Raw genomic sequence first — 11,723 nt, 5'->3', positions numbered from 1 at the left:
AATCAATGAATCATGTAGAGAGGAATTATTAATGAGAAGCTATTATCTATATCCTAAGTATTCCTTTAAAAAATATGATAGTATAGATCTCCTTAATTCTCCCCCTTCTAGTGATGATTATATGGTTATTACTCTCAAAGGTCACCCTCCATCAAATAAACCTCTCATCATCCTTATGGGTTATTTTTCAATAACTCTTAAGTTGAAGTCTAATGATCCTTTTGGATTATCATGAAGTGTCTCACATCTATTGTTGCAGGAGCACCTATCTCCTCTATTTAGAGCATCAAAACTTTCCTAGGTCTTCATTTGACTTCACCCAAGTGAATTAATTCCTAAGGGTCATGCATAACATTTTCTAGATAGTTTAATTTCTAATAAAGCCTAAATTGTGAGGCCAAGTCACCATGTGGTATTTTACAACCAATTTTTTTTACTATGGTCCATGGGTACATCTAGTTCCTAGGTTAGGGTAGCTGCGTTTGCATGTTTTCTTTAACATTTTAATTCTTTAGTATCCTTTAGAAAGGTACTAGTAAGGAAAAAGTGCACTTGATGCATACTTTGCAAAAGGTTGTTTGACAACTTGTTCAAAAAGTTGTCAACTTTTGTATTTCAAACTCTCAAGAGTCACAACCATTCAAAATTAGTTGCAATAGTTGGGAAAGGTATTCATATATCCCTTACAAGTGGGTGGAAGACATATTATTGTACTTGAGCATTTTTATCAATAAACAACCCTATTTCCCCTATAAAACAACATCAAAATGATCATGTACAGATTGATATGGATTGGAAATCATGAATGATTGTTTTATTTGGATTCCTAGTTAAGTTAGAAGAACAATTCGATTGATTTTAAGCCTTCAAGTTCTTAGAGTCAAAAGATATTGAAGAATCTCTATGAGGTTTACCAAATCACTGTTTCAATTGAAAACTTTTACCAAAAATAACCTAACTTGAATTCCACCCTTGGAAATCCTTTTTTCTCTAGAGAATGAAATTTAGGACCATGTATTTTAGGATTCCAAAATCTTGGAGCATGGGGATAAGATCTACTATTTTTTCACTCAATCCCTAGGCCAAACATCTCAATGTGTTTAGCAATGTCTAGAGTGAATTGAAGTAGTAATAGCACTTTGGGGATTAATACAAATAAACTATTGATGGATTGTGGTCTCTAATTGATCCCTTCGGGTATCCTAGTGGTTTTTTTAGCCTAAAATTTTTTTTGGTTAGTACTTCCTTTGTAAACCTAACAATTAGGCATTATTGTGGGAATTGTTACATTTTTGGTAATGGGGTCATCTGATTAGTCTAGAGTCTAACATTTTGGGATCTTATACTTCTTCCAAAAGGGTATCCATATCTGAAGCTTTTTCCTAGATCCTTTGGAGTAGTTTCAAACTAAAACCTAATTACCTCATTGATAGGACTAATTGGGGCTCCTAGGCCTAAAAAGGCTATTTTTTAATCTATGACCTTTGGGAACAAGATAGGAAAATCAAACCCATCATTTAAAGTTTGGTGGATGTTAAGGAACCTTTCCACTCCCACATAAACTTATAGAACCCATTTTCAAGAAAAAAACTTACCATTTGGAGATTTTTTCCTATAAGATCTAGTTGTACAACTTTGGTACCTAGGCCATATTTATGAGTAAATTTGTTTCAATGGTGTAGATCCCTCTCTTAACTCCATTTTTTTGTGTTATAAGTATTGTAAGGCCACACCATGTTAGCATTTTTATTTAAGGGAGAGCTCTCCATCAAGTAGTATCATAGCAATGTATGATCCCTTAGGGTAATAAATTTGACAACACAATGGAAGGAGAAGATAAAGGAGGGTTATCTGTGAGGTCCCACCTTGACTGTCATATTAGTTTTGACATTTTGAGATCATGTTAGTTTCTAGATGATACATTGGTACATCCTATGGACATTTTTATTTTTATTGTTAGACTTTATGATAATTTCATGTGGTTTTGGAATTGATACTTAATCATTAGATATTATGATAGTTTCATGTGATAATATTGGGACATTGATAATTGGTTCATTTCATGTGATGATTACTAGGATGTACTTTTGTGATATGCATGTCTTGATGATGCTAATTGATACATTCATGACAATAGCTATAATTTATGTAGTATTGTTTCAACAAGTATCATAGCTCATGTTTAGCATACCTATGTATTGAATTATGATTCATATGTCATTTTTACTGGTATAGAACTAGGATTGTGGATTATACTCATGTTTCATGTATGGACTATGCAGACTAACCCCATAACCTACTTCGGTAGGAGTGATTATTATTAATCATGTTGTATAGTATGGAATAGAGGAGCTTTGTAAATTTTAAATGCATAATGAAGATTTATATGATTATAGATGTAAATTGTAGATATTTTTGCTTTTCTTTATTATTGGTGGAAGTTTATGGAATTATGATTATTTTTATACATTATATTGGGCTACTTTTATTCCCTCAAGTGTATAGGACTTAAGCCCATGGACATGTGGAGAACCCTTGCTAGGTGCATTGTTAAGCCAAGGTTAACCCTAAAGAGGGAATAACCTAATTACTCTTCTATTTTATTTGTGAAAAAAAGAATTTTTTGTTTAATGTGAATTGTTAATGTAAATTTTTGTGTAATTATATTAGCATACCAAATGTGTAATGTGATGTGTTTTAAAGTAGTTTCAAATGACACATGTGTTGTGAGGTGGAATGCCAAGTGTTTTGGGTGAGTAGTAGAGTAACCCTTGGGTAACTATATAGTAGTCCTAGGTGAGTTTCTTTATTTACAAAACCAAGAGAGTTGTCCCCCACTCAAATTCGAATGCAAACTTGGAGTGGAAATTTAGGGGGTTAAAACCATCCCTAGGGTTAGTTTAGGACCTTATTTCAAGACCCATATGGTATACCTTGGGATTAGGGTCATTTTTAAGAGTAGAAAACTCCATTAGGAACCTAGGAGACCACCCAAAATTTTGGTGTTCCAAGATGGTCTAATTTGAAAAGTTGGCATGGGGAAACATATTTTGGGGGGTAGAAACTAGGGAATTTCTTGGAGAATGGGGAGTTGGGTAGAGTGTAGGAGGAGAAATTTAGGAGAATGTTGGGAGACCACTAGAAAAGGGGGAGATCTAGAGAATTTTGGGAGTTAGGAAGAGACTAGAGGAAGGAAAGGAAGATTTGTAGAAAGGGAAGAGAGTAACTAGCTTGTGCAAGTTTCAATTTTGAGACAATATTAGTAGTTCTCTTGTGTATCCATGTCATTTCTTGCCATATTATGTTCTTGATTAATTTAGCATGGTGATCACATTTTGTGATTGTAAATGTGGTGTGTTTTGGTGTATTGTGGTTATGTGTTTCTTGAGAAAATTTATTGGTTATTTTTCTAGTTTGGTCTTTTATGTGGGAGTTCACAAGGTGAGTCTCACCCTTGGGAGGAAGGAGAGCCTTGTGGGGTGAAGGGAAAAGGGAACACATTATGCGAGAGTTTCTCCTTGTAGAAATATGCTATATGGATGATATGGGCTCCATATACCCCACTACATGGGGGTCATAAGGGGATATGTTTGAGGCCATGTGAAGGCACTAATGATGATAGGAGAAGCCTTGTGAAGACATGTAGTAATGTATGTGATTGCAATGTGGAAGTCCCCCAATGTCTATTTTCCATCGCCACCCCTCTTGTATGGATTAGTGTATGATCTTGAAGTGATAAACCTTGGGTTTTGGGAGTATGATAAAATGGTTGTATCTATTGTAAAAATTTATTGTAAACTTATGTATGTGACTTTAGTTTTGATATTTTGTAAATATCATCTAGCATTGGTTCTTCTAGCATGGGGGTGGCCTTGAAAAGGCCTATGGTTGGGAGGAAAGCATCCCATGGGTATTGTTGTGCGTTTCAATTCAGGTGATTATTGAAGCTAAAGCTTGAAGCTAATACTTATTGCTGCCTTTATATGTGTAAAGAGATAGCTCTTGTATGTTTAAATTGAAAAAGGGAGAGTGTTCCATTATGTACCCCATTAGGAATGTTGATGTTGCTTGTATATCTTATTTAAAAGGGGCGACTGTATATATATTTGTGTAGTTCACTAGTATGTTCCATGTGTACTACCATTGTGTTGATCCTTAGGAAAGTATTCAACAATTTTGGTGTGAAGGATAAATGATTAGCAAAGTTGTATTTGAGCAAAAAAAAATAGTCTTCATTAGGTGTTCTATTGTAGTGCAGATATTTACCTTTGTTCATGTTGCAAATAAGATTTAATCATATTTTGTTAAATAATTAATATAAGTTTCTTAATTTGAATGGTAATAAAGTTAGATTGTTTTGTGTATCAGAATCATTATCAATGCATTGACTAAAGAAAACTTTTATTTTCATTTGAATTACCTTTAATAGTAGTTTAAGTTAGTGACAAAAAAATTATTTGAGAAGGTTGAAGCTATTAAATTTTGGGACATGACACTATCTTCAAGGATGAACAATGTAGAGATTGTGAAATACTTGAGAGAACAGAAGATAAGACAAGATGCACAAAGAGACAAATAGATACAGTTAATGATGCAAGAGATGGAAAATCTTAAAGATGAAGATTGCAAAAAGAGTAGTGAAAAATTTGAAGAAGTCAAATAAGGAAGAAATGAAGAACCCCTTGAGAAGGAGGAAAAAGAATATCCTATTGACTAGAGGCTTCTTGTGAGGACTCGAAAATCCATAGAAAGGAGAACCATGGATTCTAAGATTTAATTGCCCACCTACAATAGGAAGATGGTCCCAGAGGCTTAAATGGTTTAGGTAGATACCCTAACAAATTTCTTTAATTGTGAAGACATCCCTAAGAACCAAAGGGTGAAGATTGCCATGTCTAGACTCAAGGGCTTTGCACTCACATTGTGTAACTTCATCTAAGATGATAGTGTGAAGAATGAAAATGATACAATCACCACATGGAAGAAGATGGTGGCTTAATTTGGAGAAACCTATGTACCTAAGGATTATAAACTTCAACTTAATGAAAAGAGGATGAGTGTGAGGTAGAAAATGATGGACACCTCTACCTGTACTGAACAATTTTAGAAGTTGGTGATGAAATCCTAGCTTTTTGAGCCTAAAAGTTTGAAACTTTCAAGGTACATGCAAGGACTAAGGCTTTCCATTTAAGATGGATTGATTTTTAAAGGCCCTACCACTATAAAGCAATGCTACTAGTTGACACTTAAGTGGAAGAAATGTTCAAAAGAAGGAATGAACAAAGTGATAGTAATAAGGAATGAATGATAGAGGAAAAGGAAACTTTGGGGGTAAAGGAACACAAGGTGGTAAACCTCAAGGAGATTCTAACAAAGAGAATACCCAAGGTGAGAATAGTTCAAGAGGCGGATATAGAGGAAGGATAGGAAATGGCAATTGAAGAAATGGTGGAAGAAACAATGGGTAGATCAATTTCTATAGTTGTAATAAGATGGGCCAGGACACCAAAAAATGTCCCAAGGAGAAAAACAACCAAGGAGGAAGAAGAACTAACCTTGTTCAAGAGGATGAAAATGAAAGTGTTAGAGACTGTATTGGTGAGGAAGGGGCTACTCTCATGATGAAAAGGACATTAATTCAAGAACCCAAACCAATGCAACCTCCACAAAGGAAATCTCTCTTTAGGACCAACTAGAAAAGCCATGGAAAGATATGTAAGGTAGTTATTAAATCTAGTTCTACTGAAAATCTTGTTTCTAAGGAAATGGTAGATAAGTTGAGTCTAGAAACTACCCTAATCCCTCCCATGTATCTTGGCTGACAAAAGGGAAGCAAACATTGATAAATGAATAGGCTTGGGTAAATTTTTAGAGAAAATACTATAAGGATAGAGTTCTTTGTGACATTGTAGACATGGAAATTTGTCACCTTCTACTAGGTTGTCCATGGTAGTACGACCTTGAGGATAAAAATGATGGTGTTACTAATAAATACTAAATCACCAAAGATGGAAATAAATATAATCTTCTTCCTAGCCCAAAGAATAGTTATTTTTCATGGTAGGTGAACAAGAGATATTGTGAACCATACAAGGCTCTTAGATATGATATGCCCTAGTCCTAAAACCTAAGATGAAAGTAGCCATCCAATAAACTTACATAAAGAGGTAAAGGTTCTATTATAGAAGTATTTGACAAAATTATTGCAAGGGATACAATATATGAACTCCCACCATTAAGGGACATGTCACATCAAATAGACTTCATACTAGGTGCTTCTCTACCCAATAAGGTTGCATACAAACTCACTCCTAATCAGAATGCAGGGTATCTAGACAAATTGGTGATCTATTGTCTAAAGGACTCATACAAAAGAGTCTAAACCCTTGTGTAGTTCCTTATGTTCTATCCCTTAAGAATATTGGCAAGTGGAGGTTATGTACCGATTCTAGAGAAATCAAACAAATAACTATCATGTATAGATTCCCTATACTAAAAATTAAAGATCTATTAGACCAACTATGAGGAGCATGATATTTTTCCAAGATAAACCTCAAATTAGGCTATCACCAATTAAGAATAAGGCTAGGAGATGAGTCTGGAAAAATTCATTTAAAACCACTAAGGGACCATATGAATGGCTTGTCATGCCATTTGGCTTAAGAAATTCCCCAGGCACATTCACAAGGCTGATGAATGAAGTTCTTCATGAATTCATAGGAAAGTTTTTAGTGGTCTATTTAGATGATATATTAATCTTCAAAAAAACTAAAGAAGAACATATAAAACATTTGGAGCAAGTCCTTAAAAGGTTACATGAGAAGAAACTTGTAGTAAACGTTAAAAAATATGCGTTTATGGAAACAAAGTGTACATAATTGGAATTTTTCATCTTAAAGGGCTCTTTGAAAATGGATCCTAAAAAGGTAGAGGCTATCATCAATTGGCTAATACCTAAGACATCTAGAGAAGTCATGAATTTCCATTGTTTGGCAACATTTTATAGAAAAATTATCAAAAATTCCAGTCATATATGTGCACCTTTACTTGGTACCATCAAAGGTGGTAGAAAAACAAAATTTTAGTGGACCACAAAAGATGATGGGAATTTGAATATTTTATGGGAAAAGTGGAACAATATCCTATTTTGGTTTTTCCTACCTTCAACAAACTATTCACTCTAGAAACTAATGCTAGCAACCTAGCCATAGGTGTAGTTCTTAGTCAAGAGGAAAGACTAGTTGCATTCTTCTCTTAAAAACTAAATAATGCAAAGAAGAAGTATGGTATATATGACATATAACTCTATGAAGTGGTTTAGTCCCTAAAGAAATGGAGGCACTACTTTCTTCCTAGAGAATTTTTGACAAGAAAAATAGGTTTTACAAAGATCTTGAAACCTGATTCTTCCTAAAGAAGTTATTATCTACATAGACAATCATTCCTTGAGTTTTCTAAATAGTCAAGACAAACTAAATTGTAGGCACATGAAGTGGGTTGAACAACTCTAAGCCTTCATATTTTCTATCAAGCATAAGAAGGGAACAAAAAAAAGGTAGTAGATGCACTTAGAAGAAGAATGGGATTGGTTGAAGAAGTTCAAATAAAGAGCATGGGGATTGATGCCCTTAAGAACTTATACAAAGATGATCTAGATTTTGGTGACATCTAAAAGGTTTTCTCTATTCTTTCTCATGCTTGCAATATTAATTATTCTAAATATTTATTGTAGAATGGTCTCTTATTCAAAGAGGGGTAACTCTATATAACCAAGTATTCTATGAGACACAATCTGATTAGAGAAAAACATTGTGGAACTCTAGGAGCTCACTTTGGGATTAATAAGACCCTAGAACTCCTAAGGAGAAATTATCATTCACCTAAACTCCATACTGATATTATGAAGTTTGTAGAGATATGTAAAATATGTCAAAGAGCTAAAGGAGTGAAAAAAAATCAAGGTCTCTATCAGCCCTTACCAATTCCAACAAAGAATGGGACAATGTGAGTATGGATTTTTTCTTGAGATTCTAAAGGACTAGATAAGTTTTTGATATCACTTTTTTTATTGTTGATAGATTTAGCAAAATAGCTCACTTTGTTCCTTGTAAGAGCTCAGATGATGCTTCACATATTGGTAACCTATTCTTTAAGGAAATGGTGAAAATTCATGGATTTCCAAAATCCATTATCTTATATAGACATGTAAAATGCCAAGTCCATTCTTTGAGAACCCTATGGAAAAAATTGGGGAAAAATGTCTCTTTCAATTTTGTCTACCATCATCAAACCAATGGGTATATTGAAGTTGTTAATTGGTCTTTGGGAAAACTTCTAAGGTACCTAACAAAACAAAATGTAAAATCTTGGGATGCTATCCTTCCCAAGTAGAATTTTATTTTAATGATTCAGTGAACATATCAATGAGGAAGACACCATTCCATGTAAACTATGGACTTCACTCTACAGGAGTTATGGATTTGAGAGACTTACTCAATGACTTCCAGGTTAGTGCTCAAGGTGAAGAACTATCAAAAATGGATCAAATAAATTCATGATCTAGTTAAGGATACCTTAAACCAAAATACTACTAAGTAAAAGGCACAAGAAGACAAGGAGAAAAGACAAAATTATTTCAAGGTAGGAGATTAGTTTTGGACATATCTAAACAAGGTAAGGCTACCAAGAGGACATACCAAGTTACATATGAGGAAGATTGGACCATGTCAAATATTGCACAAGTTTGGAGAAAATGCTTATGAAATTTCTTTGCCTCCAAAAATTTCTATCTCTCTTATATTTAATGTTTGTGACCTTACTCTTTTTAGAGGTGATACAAGATCATCTCCTAACAATTTGCAGGATACTAGTGAGATTCAGGCAGAATGGATCAATGATCTACCACCTAGCCAACTATTGTAGTAGGAGAAAATTTTTGATTCCAAAGTAATCAAATGAACAAGAAATAATACCTATAAAGAAAATTTGGTTAAATGGAAGGGTCTCCCAGATATTTATCCTTCAAGGATGAGTCAGGAATGTATAGCAAAACATGGCACCTCTGTTCAAAAATTGCTCTCCATTGGGACATGAGTTTTCAAAGCATGGGAGTATGGTGTAGTAGCACCTAACTCCTCTATTAATGGCATCATACATTTCCAAGGTATTAATTAAACTTCACCCAAGTTAATCCATGCCTAAGTGTCATGCATAACATTTTCTAGATATTTTAGTTTCTAATAAAACCTAAAATGTAAGGCCAAGCCACAATGTTGTATTTTATAAACCAATGGTTTTGACTATGGTCCATGGGCACATCAAATTATTATGTTAGGATAGGTGCATTGGATTTTTTTTTACATTTTAAGTCCTTAGGATCCTTTATAAAAGTCCTAGTAAGGGAAAAGTGTGCTTGATTCATACTTTACAAAAAGTTGCATTTTGCACTAAAAGTTACTTGACAACTTTTTCAAAAAGTTGTCAACTTTTGTAATTGAAGCTCCTAATCATCAAAACCCTTCAAAATTTGTTGGCATACTTTGGAAAGATCTTCATAAAAAACTTAAAATTCTGTGGTAGATAGATTATTGTACTAGAGCATTTTTATCAACAGAAATCCCTATTTTCCTTGTAAAATAGCAACAAAATGATTGTGTACAAAATAGTAAGCTTGATAAGACTAAATGATTTTTTGATTTGGATTCTTGGCTGAGTTACAAGAATAATACAATTTACTTCAAGGCTTCAAGTTCTCTAAGTCAAAAGATATTGAAGGATCTCTATTGGGTTCACAGTACCACTATTTCAATTGACAGTTTTTACCAAAAATGCCCTAACTTACAATTCCACCCTTGGAATTCCTTTTTTCTCTAGGAAGTACAAGTTAGGAACATGTATTTTAGGATTCAAAAATATTGGATCATGTGGATAAAATCTACTATTTTTGCACTCAAGCCCTATTCCAAGCATTTCAACATGTTGAACTTATGTCTAGAGTGAATTGAAGTAGTAGTAGCAATTTGGGGGTGGATAAAACCAAAATATTGATGGATTGTAGTCTTTTATTGATCCTTTGAAGTATCTTAGTAGGTTAGTTAGGTTAAACAATTTTCAAGTTAGTACTTCCTTTGTAAACTTATAAATTAGGCCAAATTATGGAAATTGTTGTACTTTAGTAACATGGTCATTTGATCAGTTTGGATTCTAAAAGTTTGGGATCTTATACTTTTTCCAAACCAGTGTCCATATCTAGAGTTTTTCTGTGAGATCCTTTGGATTATTTTCAAACTAAAACCTAATTACCTCATTAATAGGACTAAATGGTTCTCCTAGGCCTAAAAGGCTATTTTGCTATCTATGACCTTTGGGAACAAGATAGGTAGATCAAACACACTAGTTTTGTTTTTTTCAATGTTAAAGAATCTTTCCACTCTCATATAAACTCATAGGTTCCATTTTCAAGTAGAAACCAACCATTTGGAGATTTTGTTATGATAAGACCTAGTTGTGCATCTTTGGTACCTAGGCCATGCTTGTGAGTAAATTTGTTTCAAGGGTGTAGAGCCCTCTCTTGACTCCATTTTGGGGTGTTTCAAGCATTCTAAGGTCATAGCACATCATTATTTATTTTTAAGGGAGAACTCGACATCACCTATCATAAAAGGATTAGTCCTTAACCAACTAATTATCTCCCATCTTCTCAACCCACTATTTTTCCTCCCCCTCATCTTTTTCAAAATATTGAAATGAAGTATGATTTTGTAGCACACTATGTAATAACCCAAAAAATACTTATTGTTTACAAATTCTTCAAATATCTCTTATTTATATTATGAAACCTTACAAAAATATTTATCAACATGTTGAATTCTACCTCATAGTCAAGATAATATAAATGCCTTTTTACAATGGATGAATGCTACACTATTCCTATCTCTATTTGATATTAATCATGCATATTTGAATTGTTGAGAGACTAAATGTCCTTATTATAATATTATGGAAGCTATTTCTATTAATAAGAGTGTCATACATGGAAGTTTTATTGATAATGAATCTAGTTTAAATATTTAAATAGTATGGATATGCTAAATGCTATCAATGGTGACCTTATATTTATCCATTTGTCTAATATTTCAATGAAAGGATTTGATAATATTGCTAACAAAGAATTGGGTATTATAACACTACCTATTAAAGTGGTTTTGGTGTTATTGGATACTCATATGCATGCTAAACCTAGACTCCTCAATTATAACCTTCTCTTAGGAAGAACTTAGTTGTATTCAAGGCATGTTATTCCTTCTACTCTTTATCTCAAGGTCAAATTATTTTATATAAATATTATCTAAACCCTTCGTGCTTATGATTATCCTAATCCTTTTTTTAGTAAAATCTATGCTCTAGTTCTCCTCCTACATAGGAGGTGAAGCAATATAAAACTAAAAATGAGCCTAAATAAGAAAACTATCCTTCTTCCTCCTCTCTATCTAAAGATGATTGGGGTACATTAGATCTTAGACCAACTTTTATTTGAGAATATAGAGTTAATGACCTTTCATTCACAAATCTCAACCAACTCTTTTTTCTAATAACTTTTTTGATACTTCCACTCATGGTGAATCTCTCAATCCTAGGGATATGGATTCTTGTTATGGTATTGAGTATCATGGTATTCATTTTTCTATGTTTTATTTTTCACCATGTGACATCCTATATTATAT

Source organism: Cupressus sempervirens, chromosome 11, assembly GCF_028749045.1.
Source record: "Cupressus sempervirens isolate cs-2001-9-10 chromosome 11, ASM2874904v1, whole genome shotgun sequence".
Taxonomy (NCBI): Eukaryota; Viridiplantae; Streptophyta; class Pinopsida; order Cupressales; family Cupressaceae; genus Cupressus; species Cupressus sempervirens.
This window is presented reverse-complemented; position numbering follows the sequence as displayed.